The sequence below is a fragment of the Protopterus annectens genome, chromosome 1.part1 (genome assembly GCF_019279795.1).
Source record: "Protopterus annectens isolate FY-2018-M chromosome 1.part1, PAN1.0, whole genome shotgun sequence".
In the NCBI taxonomy this organism is placed as follows: domain Eukaryota; kingdom Metazoa; phylum Chordata; order Ceratodontiformes; family Protopteridae; genus Protopterus; species Protopterus annectens.
The window spans coordinates 1,173,889,544-1,173,908,328 of NC_056726.1; the positions used below are offsets into that span (position 1 = coordinate 1,173,889,544).

The window sequence follows — 18,785 nt, forward strand, 5'->3', positions numbered from 1 at the left end:
ATATATATATATATATATATATTTATATAGGTCTACGTTACGTAATTGAACCACACACTGACTAAGTTTTGCTTACATTGGTTAGGATAGGTGAAGTGTATAGAAGGGAGGGTAAGAGACAGGTGGTGACAAGGGTTACTCTTGTGGATTTACAGATGAATTTTGTAGCCCTATACATCATGCCCAATTTTTGATTTTTTTTTATGATGTTGCTGATACGTAGGTCAAACTTAAGATTGTTGTCAATAGTTACACCTAACAGTTCTGTATGTGAAACCATATTGATTGAAGTACTGTTCAGAAAAGTAACAGCAAAGTTACATCTGGAGAAAAATGTTTTGGTAAAAGCAGCAGGTGTAGTTTTTTTTTTGGGGGGGGGGGTTACGTAGTAAATGGCTATTGGTGATCCAAGACTCAATGGAATTAAATGTTTCTTGCATTAAACTCTGTAGATGAGAGAGAATCCTGGCAGAGCAGACAAATGTAGAGTCATCAGCATATTGAATTAGTGTCGCTTGTTTGCTGGCAGTATTAAGATGGTTAATAAAAATGTTGAAGAGGAGGTAAATAACAGGTAAGTAAGGAGAGAAGTTAGAGTTCCATTTGACAGATTGATATCTGTTACGACAGACAGCCAGTTAACCATTGTAAGGATGTTTTTGTTAAGCCCAGAGGAGACAGGTGGGATAACATTTGGGGGTGAAAGACAGTATCAAAGGCTTTGGAGAGATCAAAGAACAGAGAAAAGACAAAGCTTCCTGATTCATGAGCTTTGTTGACATCATCAGTAAAGGACAGTAGAGCAGTGATAGTGCTGTGTGGCCTGAATCCATGTTGGGTGGGAGAGATAAAGTTATTATAAAATAGGTATTGAAGAAGTTGTTTATGGATACATTTTCTAGAATTACTGACAGTGGTAAAAGAACAGCAATTGGTCTATAGAGATTTCTGTGGAGGTACCACTTTTGTGGAGAGGAAGGATGAAGGATTTTTCCACAATAAGGGGGACATAAGACTCCTTGATGGATCTATTACAGATTATTTAGACTGGATAGGCAATTGAGTCAGCAGACATTTTCAGGATTTGTTAGAAAGATTGTCTGCAGAGGAGGGAACATGGCTTGAGCTTGCACAGTATGGATTTGATGAAGGAAGGAGGAACTGGTTGGAGGGAAAATGTGGAGTGACAGGTAACAGCAGGCAGGGAAAGAGTAGAGGGAGATGGAGGGAATATGTTAGTGATGGAAGCTATGCTATCAATGAAGTAAGAGTTAAATGTCAGGGGAGGTACTATCACAGGAGGGTTGGGGAGAGGACTGACTTCCAGGTTTAGAATTTTTTTGATAGTGTGCCAGAAGGTTTTTGGACTGGATTTGTGTTGATTTTGTGACTTCGCATAGAATTTTTTTTTTTCTTTACAAGGTTACGCACTGCTTTGAAATGCTGTAAATTATTGTAAGTCTTGTGTTTTAGGTATGTTGTCCAAGCCTTGTCTCTTTTTTTGCATGAGTGATCTAGTATAGACAGAAAGCCAAGGAGTATAGCTGGTTTTGACTCTTTTCTTTCTGGTGGGAGCTAAACTGTCTAAAGTGTTTAGGAATGTAGAATTAAATTGTTCAACTGCATCATCCAGTGGTACGTATTTAAGGAAGGACCAATTGATGGAGTTTAGTAAATGTGTAAAGGTCTGCTGTTCAAAGTTGGATAGGTTTCGTACTGTCTTGCAGGTACGTTGTCTACATGAATGTGAAATAAGTCTAGTTGTACAGATGGGGTGGTGATCACTAATAGAGGCTGGAACTGTTTTGGCTTGAGAGAGATTGTTAGGATGGGAGACCAAAATCCAATCAATTATTGAGCCATTTTGGTTTGTGGAACTGGTAAAGGATGGGTGACTAATTAGTTGAGGAAATCCAAATACGTTTATGCTATCTGTGGATTGAAAGTTAAGTTTCTGCCAGTCAGTGTTGACATCACCTAATATTACTATTTCCAGAGAGATATTTTTTGATACCCAAGATAGGATACTTTCCAGATAAGTTTTTGCCAGGGGGTATGTATAAAGCTATAATGCAGAGACTTTTATTACTGTTTAATTTAAGGTAGGTGATCAACAGTTTGGCTTTGTCAAAGGAGGGTTTGAACTGGTTGTGTGGGGTTAAGGAAATAGAAGCAGGTACATTACTGCAACACCACCTCCTTTTCATTTAAGTTGGTCAGCTCTGAACATATTAAAGCATGGAGGAACTACTTTGATATCATTTATGTGTGGTTTAAGCCAGGTTTCGGTGATTACTAGTATGTCAGGAGATTGTGCAGTCATCTAAGCATGCAACTCAGAAATTTTGTTGCACATGCTATGTGTATTTACTGAGGCAAATTTAAGCATATTTTTGTACCTGGAATATGGGTTGAAGATATGGATTGTGAAATGTTGGGACGAGGGTTAGGGTTGATGTCACCACAGAGCAGGAGGAATTTCCAGACTGAGTAGTAAAGATAGGATTTCATTTTGGTTAAACTTTTAGTAAGTATAATGTTAAACAGGTATAGCTTTGTCTGAAACAGTTGGGGTTTAAAGAACAGTATACTGTCTGTGTGAAAGAGATGAGCGATGATGGGTAGGGAGTAGTGATTTGTGTTACTCGTGTAAGAGGTAGTGTCTGTAGGAGAGCTTAGAATTGGTTGTATAGGGACCAGATATGATGATAGTGAAGAGAGGGAGAAGAGTGTTAGTGATAGGAGAGTAAAGAGAATCATTTTAGATTAGGGATTATTAGACAGTTAATCAGACAAACTACTTAAGTGGGTAATTTGAGGACAGTAACACAGTTTGTAGAAATGAAGGAAAGGGAGTAGTATGTGTAGAAATGAATGAAGGGGAGTAGTTTGTAGATAGGGTGCTAGTGTGATATTAACAGGAATATGAGAGATAGACTGTATGGATGAAGAGGGTAGAACTAACAGAGGAAGGGGATGATGGGGGTGGAGCTGGAAGAGGAAGGGGTGTGGTGTGGATAGGTTTAAATGTAGAGGCAGTGGGGGTGGGAGGGATTAGAGGGCAATGTAGGGGAGCGAAGTGAGCCCAGAGGGCGAACGAAGCAGGAAGAAAAAAACTATCAATGAGGCTGTAGCAAATCTATTTAAGATGCTGGTTACAGGGTCAGTTAAGTATCGGGTGAAAAGTAGTAAGGTATATATGGGTACATTTACAGCTTATAAAGAAAATTAGATTAAGAGCGTTTGCTACTCCTCCTTAACTAAGCACAGTAGAATCAGAAACTGCTGCAAGTACAATTCCTAACTAAAATAAGCTTGAAGGGGCATAGGGGATGTGCACACTATACAGACTGTAAGTGTAACAAACAAACATATTAAACACAACTACTCAAGCCAAATAACCTTGCATACTGAAAAACCAATTTAAGGGAAAAAATATTTACACACTTTCTTAGTTATAAAGCTTTTTGGCAGGCTTGCAGAGAGCTTGCAGGTGAATTTTTTTGTTTGAGTCCAGAGTGTTTAAAATTATCCAGGGGTTCACCTTGTCATTTAGAGATGGGGGGGGGTAGCAGAATTATTTAGTGCACACCCTCTCAGGAAAAGACTAATGGGGAGAGCAGAGTTTACAGAGACCAGAGTGAAAGTAAAAAAATAAAACAAAATACAGCTATGACCTTCTCGTAGCTTCAAAGCAAACAGGAAGCTACAGCTTGGATTTTAATTAAAAAAATGTCAGTTGTATTCCATAACATTAAAAGACTTTAGTTGTATTTCTACACACTTTTAAACACAAATAGTATTTTAGATCCAGTAACTCAACAGTTTTATACACACGGCTTTATACATTTATTTAAGAGAACTGACAGCTACATCTTATTTTAATGTGAATGTTTTGCAAATGTTGCAATATGGTGACTTTTTATGGCCACTCTTACCTTTCTTTAACCTCACCTACAAATGTTCACGTTGCTATACTGATTTCAAGTTTTCTTATAAAATCTTTAGGGAAAACACCTGAATGCTCAATTTAAACAAAGTACTACAAAAGCTAACAGCGCTAATAGAAAGGTGATGGACAGTATTTCAAACCTTTAGATGCCAGTCTGTCTTTATAAAAAATGTCTTTTTTTGTAAAACATTTAACACGATAAACAACATCAGTTTTATACCAGTTTTTATGAGGAATAAGACTTTTCTGTATTTTTTCCTGGCATTTGCTTAGTCTGTTACCCCAAACGTTTGTTAGCCATTATGTTGTTTAGTGGATTATACTGTTTAAGTATTATTTTATGCAGTGTTACTGTACTTTTTTACTATTTAGTTAAACACAAAATATTCTGTTGTATTTATACAGTTGTCTTGCTGTTACTACATTGCTAAAGTGTTCCTGGTATCTGCTTTAGTGGTTTCCTCTGCTTTTTCTACCTTTTGCTGCTGTTGTATGAGTTTTCATCAAGTTGTTGGTTAAGTGCTAGCTTCTAATAACCAGTGTTACTGGTTCTGTGATTTAAAAAAAAGCTGCTTGGACTGTCTGGACACATGGCTGAAGTGACATTCAGCTGCAGAGAAATATGGCTGTTTGCAAATTCCCTGTGGGCAAAGAGAAGCATACACTGCCATGCCCACAGCTTGAATAACCAAATGTACAGGGGGAAAACAATGTCCATGGTCCCCAAGGAAACATGAGACAACAGGCAATATGGCAGGCATCAGCAGCAGGCTGGCCAGAGGGCATGTCAGTGGCAGTAAAAATGCAGTGCACAATGGGCAGTGCCTTTATAATTGGAGTGTGTGGACCACTTCCCCCTTCACAGTGTCTAGGGAACATTACCTAAAATGCATACTGGAGCATAAATGTGACTACAGTAGCCTGCAGGATTTCCTCCATGCTGTAGCACACTTCTACATGTTGTAGTTATATAAGTATGTCCTCTACAATGAGCACAACACTCATTACTTCTTCTGCCACCATACCTTTGGCTATTAAAGCTGTGAGCATGGCAGTGTATGCTTCTCTTTGCCCGCAGGGAATTTGCAAACAGCCATATTTCTCTGCAGCTGAATGTCACTTCAGCCATGTGTCCCCAGTCAAATGTACCACAGGGAAATGTCACACTGCCTAGGCGCCTGAACCCGTATAAATTGTTTTGTATGTTGAAATTGAGTAATATGTGCTGAATCATACTGGTTTTAGTCTACTGTCTACACTGTATTGTATGTTGTGGAGGTTTTCTCCCCGGGTCTCCGCTGAAAATGGGCTTCGAGCCCAGTCAGACATTACCCAGTAAACACATATGAAACAAATAAATCTTATAGTATAGAACTATAGATAATACCTTGTATTAATCAACATGAAAGTGTGGTGACACACCTTGGAACATGGGTAGATAATTTTCTTGCCTTTGACCATCACTTTATAACAGTGGTTATGGAATCTTTTAACTTAGCACAGATGATTACAAAAGGTATTTCATCTAAATTCAATGAAGTTCTTAGTCATCTATATTCTGCACTGATCAGACTGATTACTGAATACAATGCCCCTTTTGGGGTACATCTTACTAGATATATCAAGCAACTGAAAAGATCCCAGAGGTTCCTAACTAAAAAGATCACAGGCTCAAAAGACAAGAGGTACCAGGGCGGGCTGAAAGCTGTGATCTCTTTATTCAGTGTCCTAGAGACTTCTTACAAGCAATCTGTGCCTTGTCTTTCAGGTCATTGGGGATCCAGTAGTCCAATACCTCTTATATCTGCACAAATCAAACAGTAACACTCATCATTCTCTTTCGGCTTTTCCCGTTAGGGGTCGCGACAGCGGATCATCTCTTTCCATTTCTTCCTATCCTCTGCATCTTGCTCTGTCACACCAACCGCCTGCATGTCCTCTCTCACCACATCCATAAACCTTATCTTCGGCCTTCCTCTATTCCTCTTACCTGGCAGCTCCATCCTTAGCATCTTTTTCCCAATATACCCATCATCCCTCCTCAGCACATGTCCAAACCAACGCAATCTCGTTTCTCTTGCTTTGTCTCCAAACTGTCCAACATGAGCTGACCCTCTAATATACTGATTCCTAATCCTATCCATCCTAGTCACACCAAGTGCAAATCTTAACATCTTTAACTCTGCCACATTCAGCTCTGACTCCTGCCTTTTTGTCAATGCCACTGTCTCCAACCCATATAACATAGCTGTTCTCACTACCCTCTTGTAGACATTCCCTTTCACTCTTACTGGTACCCATCTGTCACAAATCACTCCTGACACTCTTCTCCACCCATTCCACCCTGCCTGTACTCTCTTCTTCACCTCTCTTCCACATTCACCATTACTCTGAACTGTTGATCCCAAGTACTTAAACTCGTCCACCTTTACCAACTCTACTCCCTGCATCCTCACCATTCCTCTACCCTCCCTCTCATTTACACACATATATTCTGTCTTAGCCCTGCTGACCTTCATTCCTCTGTTCTCTAGAGCATATCTCCACCTCTCCAGAGTCTCCTCAACCTGATTCCTACTCTCACTACACATCACAATGTCATCTGCAAACATCATAGTCCACGGGGCCTCCTGTCTGATCTCATCTGTCAACCTGTCCATCACCACTGCAAATAAGAAAGGACTCAGAGCTGATCCTTGATGTAATCCCACCTCCACCTTAAACGGATCTGTCACTCCCACTGCAGTCCTCACCATTGTCACACTACCTTCGTACATATCCTGTACCACTCTTACATACTTCTCTGCCACTCCCGACTTCCTCATACAATACCACAACTCTTCTCTAGGCACCCTGTCATATGCTTTCTCCAAGTCTACAAAGACACAATGCAACTCCTTCTGACCTTCTCTGTATTTCTCCAACAACACTCTCAGAGCAAACATTGCATCTGTAGTGCTCTTTCCTGGCATGAAACCATACTGCTGATCACTAATCATCACCTCCCTTCTTAACCTTGCTTCCACTACTCTTTCCCATAACTTCAAGCTGTGACTAATCAGTTTTATCCCTCTGTAGTTACTGCAGCTCTGCACATCACCAATCCTGCTTCGGCTAATAAACAAAACATGGTGGAGAGACAGATTTGTCATGCAGTGCTTACCCCTTCTCTGTAAAAAACTTCCACTCTAAAGAATGCAATGTGGCACAGTATCTTCCTTCAAAACTGAGTTAGACACCTGGATGGATATCCACAAATTCACCCTGATAGGACTGGCCTGTTGTTCTTGAAAAAGGAGGTAAGGTCTAATGGGGGTACTGGAAAGCTGAAAAAAGCAACAGGGTCCAGTTGCCAAATATTTTCTATGATTTTATCATTCGATAATTGTATGAGAAAAATGTCCCTTGTATAAATTGCTTTGAATGAAATGGCAAAAAAAAAACACCTTAATGACTTGGCCTACTGGTGGCAATATAGGACATTTTTTTACCAAATTTCACAGAATATATCTGTCATGAAATTCAGCTGCAGAATGCAATTAGCTGGTCATTTCACATATAAACACATTCGTCCAACTTTATCTTCATATAATGTGTGTAAACATACAAAAGTCCAAACTTGGAGAGGAGGCTGGCATATAAACAGTGACAAGAAGTCCAAATTCTGGTGACATAAATATGATTTTTACTTCTGCACTTCCCACACCCTACTGATTGTTGGTTTTATATCCAGTCTTTATTTTATTTTATCAGGTCACTGTTTTCCAACAGGCTTCACCATTTTTACAGAGACATAATATAACAGACTGTGACAGTGCAAAGTCGGTAGAACCCGCCATTTAGTACTTAACAGGCTACATGGCAATTCTAACCTTTGACAGTTTTTAGTAAAACAAAATGCATCCAAGCCTATCATCATTCCACCTTAAAGGACTTAAGTGCAGCTCAGTGCTGAAGCTGGCATGGCAACACTGCCATGGTCAGTACAGGGATTTTTGGTGATGGCATCTTTCCAGTGCCAGGAAAGTCCATACTCTGGAAAAAATAAATTATTATTTTTGCTTTTGATGCAATTCCAACTCAATACAGATATATTCCAGACAAACTATATTACCTACCCTGAATTATATACTTGATTTTATTTTTAATGTAATGCCCTTCAATTCTTACATGCAGGCTAAGCACTGAAAGCTGGCTGGGCTACTTGTCCCTGGACAATCGAGGAGTTTCTAGTAATGACATCTTTCCAGTGACAGAAAATATAACTCTTCTATAGTTTTATATCTAAAATAATGCTAACCCAGTAAAATATACCTACGTGTCTATATATATCTAATCTATATACATCTCTCTCTGTATATATATATATATATATATATATATATATATATATATATAGATACAAACATATATCAACATATACACACACACACACACATATATATATATATATATATATATATATATATATATATACATATGCATACATACACAGATATATATATATATATATATATATATACATACATACATACATTTATTTTATTTACTTGCAATTTGATTACCGGGGAAGTCCACTGGGCCGAACAGACCCATTTTCAGTGGAGGCCCAGGGAGAAAAGCTCCAAGATGCATTATACAATTTAGATACAAATGATAGTTAATATTAAAGATCTTATGTAGAATAGTTACTCATAAATGCATTCAATATCATGCATAATTAACAAATTCATTAAGCTTGAAGGTAGAGATCACACAGTTTCATTTGATGAAAACAGATATGTGTTAGGTGAGGAAACAGTTTGCATACAAACCTTTTAAGAAAATGTAAATACACTTTACATATACACATCAACAGTAGAATGCTATTTACAGTATTTACAAGGTTGGGCTGTGTGAGGGTAGCTGTAGGAGGTGAGAGCTTAGATAAGAGCTATAGAAATTGTTGAGAGTTTAGATAGGCTCATAGAAAGATAACTATGAGATTTGTAGAGCTTGGGAACCAGAGCGAGAACCCCCTTGGATTAGGTTGGGTGAAGGCATGTACATTTCCATTTAGTGGACAGGTGTTTGAATAGTTGGGTTTTGAAGTTTTCTGAGTTTGGTATGGTTCTTAGTGTGGAGGGAAGGGAATTCCATTTTTTGCCTAGTGAGAAAGATAGAAGAAGTTGGCCAGCAGGACGTTTAGGTTTATGGATAGTAATTAAGTTCTGATTTTCAGATCTGAGAGCTCTGTTGGGTGTATAAGGGGGAAGGATGTTAGTTAGAGCAGGACATTTTGTTGGGTGAAATATGAGTCTATGTGCAGTAGTGGGTTGGAGATAGTCTAGGTAGTTTGGGAGTTCAAGCCAATTCAGGGATTGTAGGGTTAGGCAGTGATGGGTGGTATTTTTAGATTTAGAGACAAATTTAGAGATTTTGTTGTAGCAGTCTTCTAGTTTAGAGGTGATAGAAGAGGACAGGTTGGTTAGGAGAGGGGCTCCGTATAATAAGGAAGGAAGAAGATAAGTCGAGGCCAGAGTTTGCCTGGTAGAGTTGGATATACACACATATATAAATACTGTGTATCTGTACTGCATTACTCCTCAACATTAAAACAAGTCATATAACCAGCCCTTAAAGAAGATGAACATAAAGCCAACGACTGGTGTCAGAACCATGGCCTTAAGCTCAATGCCAAAAAATGTCATCATCCCCTTTGGGAAAAACCCGGTTCCCATGAATTACCACATTGATGCTAGTCCACTGAACACAGAAGGCGTTATAAGAGATCTGGGAATACAGGTTGACAGCAACCTCTATTTTGATCACCACACTGCCACTGTGGTCAGAAAGTCCTTCTATGTGGCACATCTCATTACTAAGGGTTTTGCATCCAGGAAGAAAGAGGTCATTGTCTCCCTCTACTCTTCCATCATTAGGCCAGAGTACAATGCCCCATTTCGCATGTACCTCACTAGACACCTGCAACAACTGGAGAGGCCGCAAAAGTACCTCACAAAGAGGATCCTAGGCCTTAAACACTTGTTCTATATGGACAGACTCAAAAATCTCCAACTATTGTCTGTCTCATATCGCCTACTTACAGGCGAGCTCTGCTTGACTTACAAAGCCATGTCTGACCCAGCTCTGTTAGAAATGCTACATCTAAAGAAATCCCAATCCCTCCGCACCACACACTCCAGAGACCTCAACCTCATTAACACAATCAACAGAACATACTGGAGGGTCAGGTTCATAACCCAGAGGCTGCCCATGCTATGGAATAGACCTCCCATACATGTCAAGCAGAGCAGCTCGCTGACCCTCTTCAAGAGAAATCTTGATGAGTGGATGGGAAATAGAAAATTCACCCCAGGGATAACTCCAGTGGCTCTACTCGACAGAGGCACTGGTAACTAAGGTTGGGTGTCACAATGTCAGGGTAACCCTATGCCTAGGCTTGTAAAGACCCCAGGGCCATTAGGCTAGTACACACCTATGAACCTATAATGCAATGCAATGGCACCGCAGCTTATTCTAATGGCAGTACAGACCTACTGGTAGTGCCTATCAATACAGTGCTGTATCTCTGAAACAATCTGCCATTTCATTTTCTAGCATTTTAGAACAAATCTGGATATTTAGCTATAAGTAGAAGTTAGGTAGTATTTTTTAACTGCAAAAGTAAAAGAACCACTGCAACTTTTTGTATTTTTAATTATCACATTACAGTTCATAGTAAGTCTATTAATTTATTCTGACCAAGTAAACCCAATGAATACAAATACTTATTTTCAATAGCAACCAAAAATTATTGGTAAACCAACTTGGTCAGAATTACACATTATACAAATAGAGAAGAAAGGGATCAAACACTGTACAACACACTACAAGAAGCAGCTCATTAACAGCACAGAGCCTTAATCCACTGTGCTAACAGCCACTCTATTCTATCAGAGCATGACTTTTAAGGACATAGAAGTGGTAGGTTTATTTTTTATTTTGGAAAATCAAAAATATGTTGAGTCATATATTAAGTACTTAACCCAGTGAGAAATATACAAATGTATACATTTGTTGTAAAATTATTCTAATGATACATACAATTAAGTTCTCTCTGAAATTAATAAATATATACTTTTCCGTTAAACCCCTACCAGGTGGTTTCGCTGCCAGATCGGTGTGTCCTGCCTTATTGCTCAGCGAGCTGTGCAGATCCTTTTTATGTAGTGTTTACAAACACACTGGCTACCATCATGTGTGAATTAGTAACGTGTGCCTAGGTCATTTAGTATTGATGTACGCATGCTGTGTTGTTTCTCTTGACTTTGTCATTTACTGTAAGCATCAGGGTTTTAACTTTAAGGCCATAGTACTTGTGTATATCATTTACCGTCTGTCATCCTTGCAAGGGGTGATGAAATGTCAAGATGGTTGCTGTAAGGTTTTTTTTTTCAGAAAAAAAATAGCCACTGCAGTTACATTTCTACGACTTCACTTTTGTAATTCACGCACTCTATGTCCTACTACTGCATTAAAGACGTCTGCCAAGGAACTTTCTGTTCTACTTAACTGTTCACATACCTTTCAAAGCATGTCATCATGACTGCATGTTCATGTTTATATTTTACATTGGAGTTTTACAGATATATCAGGATATAGCAATGAATATATTTCTTTTGGCAGCATACAACATTCTTCCATCAGTAGTCTGCATATTCAAAAGACAAGAGAATGTAAAATTAAGGCAGGTAGACTTCTGTTGCAACCACCATACAAAACTGAGTGATGCTTTTTAAATGTGGGTCACCTGACAAGCAAGTGAATAGCTGCAAAACCAAAAAAAGACACTACTATCAGGTCAAACAAAGTACACATAAATATAACACTGGTGGGCATGTACTCTGTTCAAGATGCACGTCTGTGTAAAATAAAGGTGAGACATGCCAATCTGGCAGTGAAACTGCGTGGTAGGGGTTTAATGGAAAAGTACCATAAAGTAACAGTCCTGAAAGTCAAAATACGGCTTGCACTAGTTTTCACTCATTTTGCGCAGTGACTGTCCCAGGACACAATACTCCTTCTGACAAGGTGCAACTCCTTTGACTGTGAAGAAATGAGAGAGTTCCACAAGTAAAAGCTGTAACAATTTTCTTCTCATGCAGAATGTTCTCTCCACAAATATATTCACATTACCTCCTGACAAGCAAAAACAACAACTGTTTAACTGTGATCAATACACAGAAGTGGTGAATCATTTTCATACAAAAACCGCATACTTACTTCCCCAGAACAGCCACTTTTTGACCGAGAACAGTGTTGGCTTAACTGTGATCAATATAATGCCTCATAACAGGAGCAGCATTTGCTGTTTAGTATTCATACCCCAAACCCTAACCCTAATAAAAAAAGTCAAAATTTGTTGGTCATCATTGCAGTTGAGAGTATGTGCAATGAAAAGTGCCCAAGGATTTACCCGATAGCCTTCCAGTTCTTGTTTTAACAAGAAATGCTGCAAGAAAAAAAATCCCTAAAGACTGAAGCAATCCTTCTTCAGATGATGGGACAGCAACTGGTCTCAGTGCTTACTTCACATAGGTTCATAGGTAGGTACTAGGCTATTGGCCCTAGGGCCTATACAAGCCTAGCCAAAAATGTATCCTGGCTTTCGCCACCCAAGAAAATTATTTTCCTGTGCCCCTGTCAAGCAGAACCACAGAAGTGATCCCCGGGGTGAATTTCCTATTACCCATCCAATCATCAAGATTTTTCTTGAAGAGTGCTAATAAGGAGCTCTGTCTGACATAGAGAGGTAGTCTGTTCCAGAGTACGGGAAGTCTCTGGGACAGGAATCTATCCCTCCAGCATGTTCTGTTTATTGTGGTGACAAGGTTTAAGTCCCTAGAGCGTGTAGCTCGGAGAGATTGGGATTTCATTAAGTGGAGCATGTCCAACAGCTCTGGGTTTGTCATAGCTTTGTATGTTAGGCAGAGTTTGCCTCTGAGTAGGCGATATGCGACGGAGTAAAGCTGGAGTTTTTTGAGATGGTCTGTGTAAGGCATCTGTTTGAGGCCAGTAATCCTCTTTGTGAGGTATTTTTGCAGCCTTTCCAGTTGTTGTAGATGTCTTGTGAGGTACATACCAAAAGGAAAGTTGTACTCTATACTGGGTCTAATGAGTGATGAGTAGATGGGAACAATGACCTCTTTTTTTCTGGATGAGAAACCTTTTGTGATGAGGTGTGCCACGTAGAAGGACTTCCTGACCACTTTGGCGATGTGATTATCAAAGGAGAGACTACTGTCCACCTGTGACCCAAGGTCTCATCACACTTTCGGTGTTAAGTAGACTACCGCCTATGTGGTAGTTCATGGGTACAGAATTTTTACCAAAGGGGATGACAATGCACTTTTTGGCATTGAGCTTGATACCATGTCTTTGACACCAGGCATCTGTCTCAGTGAGGCCCTTTTGTAGGATGTCCATATCGTTAGGAGTTTCAATTATGGCTCCTAGTTTGCAGTCATCTGCGAATTTAGTTAGCCAAAGACCTTCTGTGTTAGCCTGTACTTCAGAGAAGTAGATACCAAACAGGAGAGGACCCAGGACTGAACCCTGTGGTACTCCACTTGTCACTGGTCTGAAGTCTGATTTGGAGTCTGCTACTTTCACAGTGTGGGTTCCTTCAGTAAGCCAGTTGGCAACCCATGCAACCCATCTTGTGACATAAGGATTTATACCTAGTTTAGTGAGTTTATCTATAATTCCAGAGTGGGGGATGGTGTCGAACGCCTTGGCGAGATCTAGATAGGCTGTGTGAACCACCTTACCCTCATCTATGGCTTTGGTGACTACTTCAAAGAAGTCTATCAGGTTTAGGAGACATGATCTGCCTTTTACAAACCCAAACTGTGTGGGGTCCAGGGTTTGGAGATCTCCAATGTCTTTGTTTATGAGTTCTATGATGATACGTTCCATGGCCTTGCAGACGAGGCTCGTCAGGCTAATGGGGCGGTAGTTCCCGGGGTCTGTTGCGGCCCCCCCTTTGTGGAGTGGGATAACTGTCGCGGTGCGCTATTCAATGGGCACAAAGCCTGAGGTGAGGCTATGATTGAACATGGTACTTAGGTGGGGTGCCAGTTCATTCTGTAGTTCATGTAGAAGGCAGCCTGGGATGTTGTCAGGTCCCATGGATGCTGTGTCCTTGGCTTTGGAGAGTGAAGTTTTTACCTGTGCAGCCGTGATTACAGGAACTTTGCATTCTTCCGGTATAAAGATGGGCCCTTTAGGGGGTGAGAGGGGGGGGTAAAGTTAGCAATGAGCCTATCTGCCGGGATGTTGGCAATATCAGTTGGTTCTGTATATTTAGTGTCATTGTGCTGTAACTCAGAGCAGATATGAGTGTTACCATTGAGATTTTTGACATAGCTATAGAATGCTCTGTGGTTGTCTTTAGAATCAGTGGCAATTTTGTTTTCATAACTAGCTTTGGAGGATTTTATGAGGGATCTCAGCTTCTTACTGAGGCTGACCAGGGAGTTCCTCCAATCGTGGGATTTTACTCTTTTTTGCAACAGTTTCTTTCTTCTGTTGTAGAGTTTGTTTATGGTAGAAGACCACCAGATTGGCTTCCTTTTTTTGGAAGATAGCATCTTGGTTCTGTTGGGGATAGCATGATCCATGCACTCGTGTAAGTGCTTATAAAGTGCATTTGTGTAGGATTCAGCAGTCGTACCTCTATTGTCCATCTGCATGGGTGTCATGAAGTTTGCCACTTCTGTCTTAAGAAGCATGAAGTTGGCTTTGGAGAAATTTTTTACGGTTTTCCTAATGGGGGTAGGAGCGGGATGTGGATGTCTAGGGTGATTAGCTTGTGGTCAGATCTGACAAATGAGGAGCTGACCTCTGATGTGGAACACCGGTCACCCATGTTGGTGATGACCAGGTCTAGGATATTGCTGCCTCTGGTGGGGGTGTGGATAAGTTGATCCAAAGCGTTAGAACTGATGATTTCCAGAAAACGTTGAGCAAAAGAGTTGGTACATGAGTAGTTTTCCCAGTTAATGGTAGGGTAGTTGAAATCACCCATTATTAGAGTGTTGGGTTGTACCTTAATATTTTCCAGTGTATCAAGAAAAGAGGAGTGGGAATCCTGGGGCATGGTGGGGGGTCTGTAGCAAGCTACAATCTGGATTGCGGTTTTGCCCAGAGTTAGTTGAACTTGAATAATCTTGGATGCATTATGCAGAGCAACTAGCTTGGAGGTGTGGATATCCTTAATGAATATGGACACGCCTCCACCTTCAGTGTTTCGGTCCGGGTTTGGTGGCCGAAAGGTGTGGTATGAATTATAGCCTGGCAATGCAGGGTGCTCTCTGGAGCTTTGAACCAGGTCTCTATCACTGCACAGATGTCAATGTTCTCCATTTTAAAAAGTGCCTCGAGTGAGTGCATTTTGACTTTTAGACTTCTAGCATTGAGTAGCATTACCCTCAGATTTTGCTTGCTTGTACCTGTTATGGTGGTGAATTTGTCATTTGAACCTTGCCTAAAAAAGGCACTATAGGGGTGGCAAGAGCCTTTGCCAGTATCCGGAATCCCAAGGGCGACAGGTGCAGGCCATCTCTGGCAAAGCAGCGTGGTCTGTCGATCATGTCATCCCAGACAGACAGATACTGGATTCCCTTAGAATGACACCAGAAGCTTAGCCAATTGATAAAGTCAATCATTTTGTCCTTGGACTGTGGTGTCATTCTGGGTGATGGCAGGATGCTACTCAGGACTAGGGCATACCGGCTTGGGCTACAAGATCAGAGAGCTCCTCCATGTCTCTTTTCATGTAGTCCAGGCAGGTACGTCTCAGGTCATTCACACCAACATGGACAATGACAGAGTCACATTTGTACTTGTTGTGGAGTGACCTGAGTGCGTGCGTTATGTGGCGGATCCTGGCACCTGACAGGCAGCTGACAGTAACTTTTTCCTTGTTTAGCTTGGTGAGTGGAACATCAGTGTGCCTGACTATAGAGTCACCTATGACTAGAGTGTTGGGTACGTTATGCCTTATGGGCTGTAGTTGAGTGGCACACTGAGTATGTGGGCTATGTGTCATTTGGATTGTGCTGGGGGGGTGGAGGTTGCTTGCATTTATGCTTTGGAGGTCTCTGTTGTTTGGGCAGATTAGTACTGAGAGCCTCTGCGAATGTAGGTTTGTAGTTTGTGGTTGTGTGTGTGTGTTTTGGTGGTGTAGGTTTTGAGGGACTATGTGATGAGTGTGGTGCAAGTGTTTTCCTTCTCCTCTTGACTGTCTAGGCCAGTCTTTGGTAAAGAGAGCTTTGCTTCTAGTTTGGCTATATAAGTGCATCTCTCACAGGTCGTAGTGTTGGGTGGTAGGAGGAGAGGGTTGTCTGTGTACATGAGGCAATTGCTGCATTGTCCCAAGATGCCCAGATTCATCAGGTAGACAGGAGAAAACACCAGGAGCTGACCTTTAGACATGCCTGAATAGGTGCTTATTTATTAAGTGCTAAAAACTGTTTTCCTCTAGACAAGTGAGGAAAGTTGAGTGCTGTAGTAATTTGTACCTTATTTAGTGCTTACAATGAGTTCTGAACAAGTGCTGAGATCACAACAAATGAACTGGCCAGCCATGACCTGATACCACGTGAATTAATTTAAATGCATGGAATGCTAAGAAAAAGCAAGCTATCTTGCTACCAGATTTTTTTTTTAAATTATGATAATTTTGTTTTTATGTTAATTACAATAATTAAATGTTTAACTCTTAGTGCTCTGAGGGTGGGATTTTAAACTATAGTTTTTACAATAAAAAAAAAAAACACATGAAAACTCAGTAATCTCAGACTTTATAATTTTGGAGGGAGATCTAGCATTTGGTGAATTGTAACTCCCAGAATGTTTTTGTATCTATTTGCTCTACTGTGAAATCACAGTTGTACAAGCTTTTTTCTACAATAAGTGAGCAAAATATGCAGAGATATCACTTGCAGTTTCAATGTGTTTCTGTTCTGATAAATTTGATTCATCCATTTTGCTGTGGTGGGGTTCAATTTGAAGACTCGTAGTAAATGCACGGAGTGCTGAGATAACTTGTCACCCAGTCCCAGACATATACCAGCTGTCTTACTCAAATGACTTGGCTGATTATGTTTTTTTTCCCACACAGAAAAGTAAAGGACAATTTCCCAAAAATAGTTTTTCACCTAAAAGTAACTATAACTGTAACAGGCTTTTATCCAGATCTATAAAGAGCCTTGCCTACCTGAAATACCATATGGCATACCTCTCAACAAAGTCCCCAAACTATGGACACATCTTAAATATTGCCCTTATAAACGTATAACATTGTTAGAATAAAATGTTTTGTGTTATTGTGCATTCTCTAAAGGATAAGTCTGAACTTCAAATATATATCAGTTTTAGTGAATTCAGCCCTCACTGATTTGCCAAGAAACCACTATTTTTATCTGAGACAAGACAAAATTAGGAGGCAAAAATCTGGACAGTTGAGATGTATGTCACAGGGGGATTCATAGACATTACCATAAAGTCTACACTGTTTGTGGAACATTTCTGACTGTGTAGGCAGCAAAAACGTTGTGAAAGGTCATCCAGAAAGGTCACACAAAGTGTACACATAGTGTACAATAACATAGTGTATTTCTTTTATACAGAATATTTAACTTAAACTTTAAGTACACATTGTATACATAAAAGTAAAAGACTGCACACCCTATTTAACATCTTGAAATGCTCTAACTTAAAGCAAAATCAGAAGTCAGTGTCCACCCGGTCAAATGTCTGGTTGAAATCGTTCATTTTCTTAATAAGCGTTTTATTATCGCTATTAGTAGGCGTTGCGATCTCTATGAATAGCAATAAAATCTGTTCGCATAGCTCTAGGTCACTTTGGGGGCAGGTAAGTCAACAAGAGGACACAAATGACAAAAAAACTCTGTGCGTGTCTGTGGGACTAGAATAGCACTCCGTACCAGAAACTTCCAAAGAGAAATACCAATTCATAAGCATTTTGCATGCTAATATGTAGTATCAGGTTTTACATTTAAGAATGGAGAAAGCTAATTTTACCTCTTAAAAAGGCAACAAGTTTCAGCACCTTCTTCCTGGTATACAAACACATACCACGACTGCATTAACCAATACGACTTGCAAATAATCACCAAATATATATCTATAATTTGAGCCAGACGAAGAAACTGTCAAATTACAGTTGCTATGGGAGGAGCTACTAAGACCGTACCAATACGAACACTCGTTTAGAGCAAGCAGTTGTGTAAACACCCTTGTAGCCTGCAGGTAGTTGGTGTCCGCCAGGCCGTAAAACGCGTTATGACGTTATGTCTTACGCATTTACCGGATAACAAATAAATGCGGAGGTAGAAGTAGCAGTTGGGTCTTAAGTGTATCTGGAAAGAAGTTTATGCAGGCGTTAGCTTGCTAAAGATACTTAATTTCAGAAAATAATAAAATATAAGCTGGCTGTTTCATAAAAGCATTGCGTTAAGTATATGTTGTTGTGCTTCATTGTGCCATTGTACTGTATACGGAAGGTTATATTTAAAATAACCTGTTAAAAATTATGGAAACAATAAACTTTTTCATTTTTGTGTTAAATGTAAAAAAGTTTATTGTTAAAGTACTGCGGTGGTGGTGCTGCGGTAGCGTTGTCGCCTCACAGTTAGACGTTGCCCGTTCGATTCTCAGTTAAAGCGTCTGCTGTGTGACGACATGCGTGAATGGGCGTTCCTTCGTTGAAGGTTGTGCGTTAGGCCCGGCAAGCCAGCATGTAAAACTCTACTGCCAATCATTA

General features: G+C 40.0%; 1 protein-coding gene across 1 annotated transcript in view; it reads right to left on the reverse strand.

The window, feature by feature from the left end:
• The window catches only part of TMEM143 (transmembrane protein 143), a 1,024,200-nt gene extending 1,006,025 nt beyond the window's left edge, over positions 1-18,175 (reverse strand). Inside the window, exon 1 of the mRNA XM_044080554.1 lies at positions 18,044-18,175. The gene's annotated coding sequence lies outside the window, so the exon portion shown is untranslated. The remainder of the gene's footprint in view (positions 1-18,043) is intronic.
• Positions 18,176-18,785: the final 610 nt, after the last annotated feature.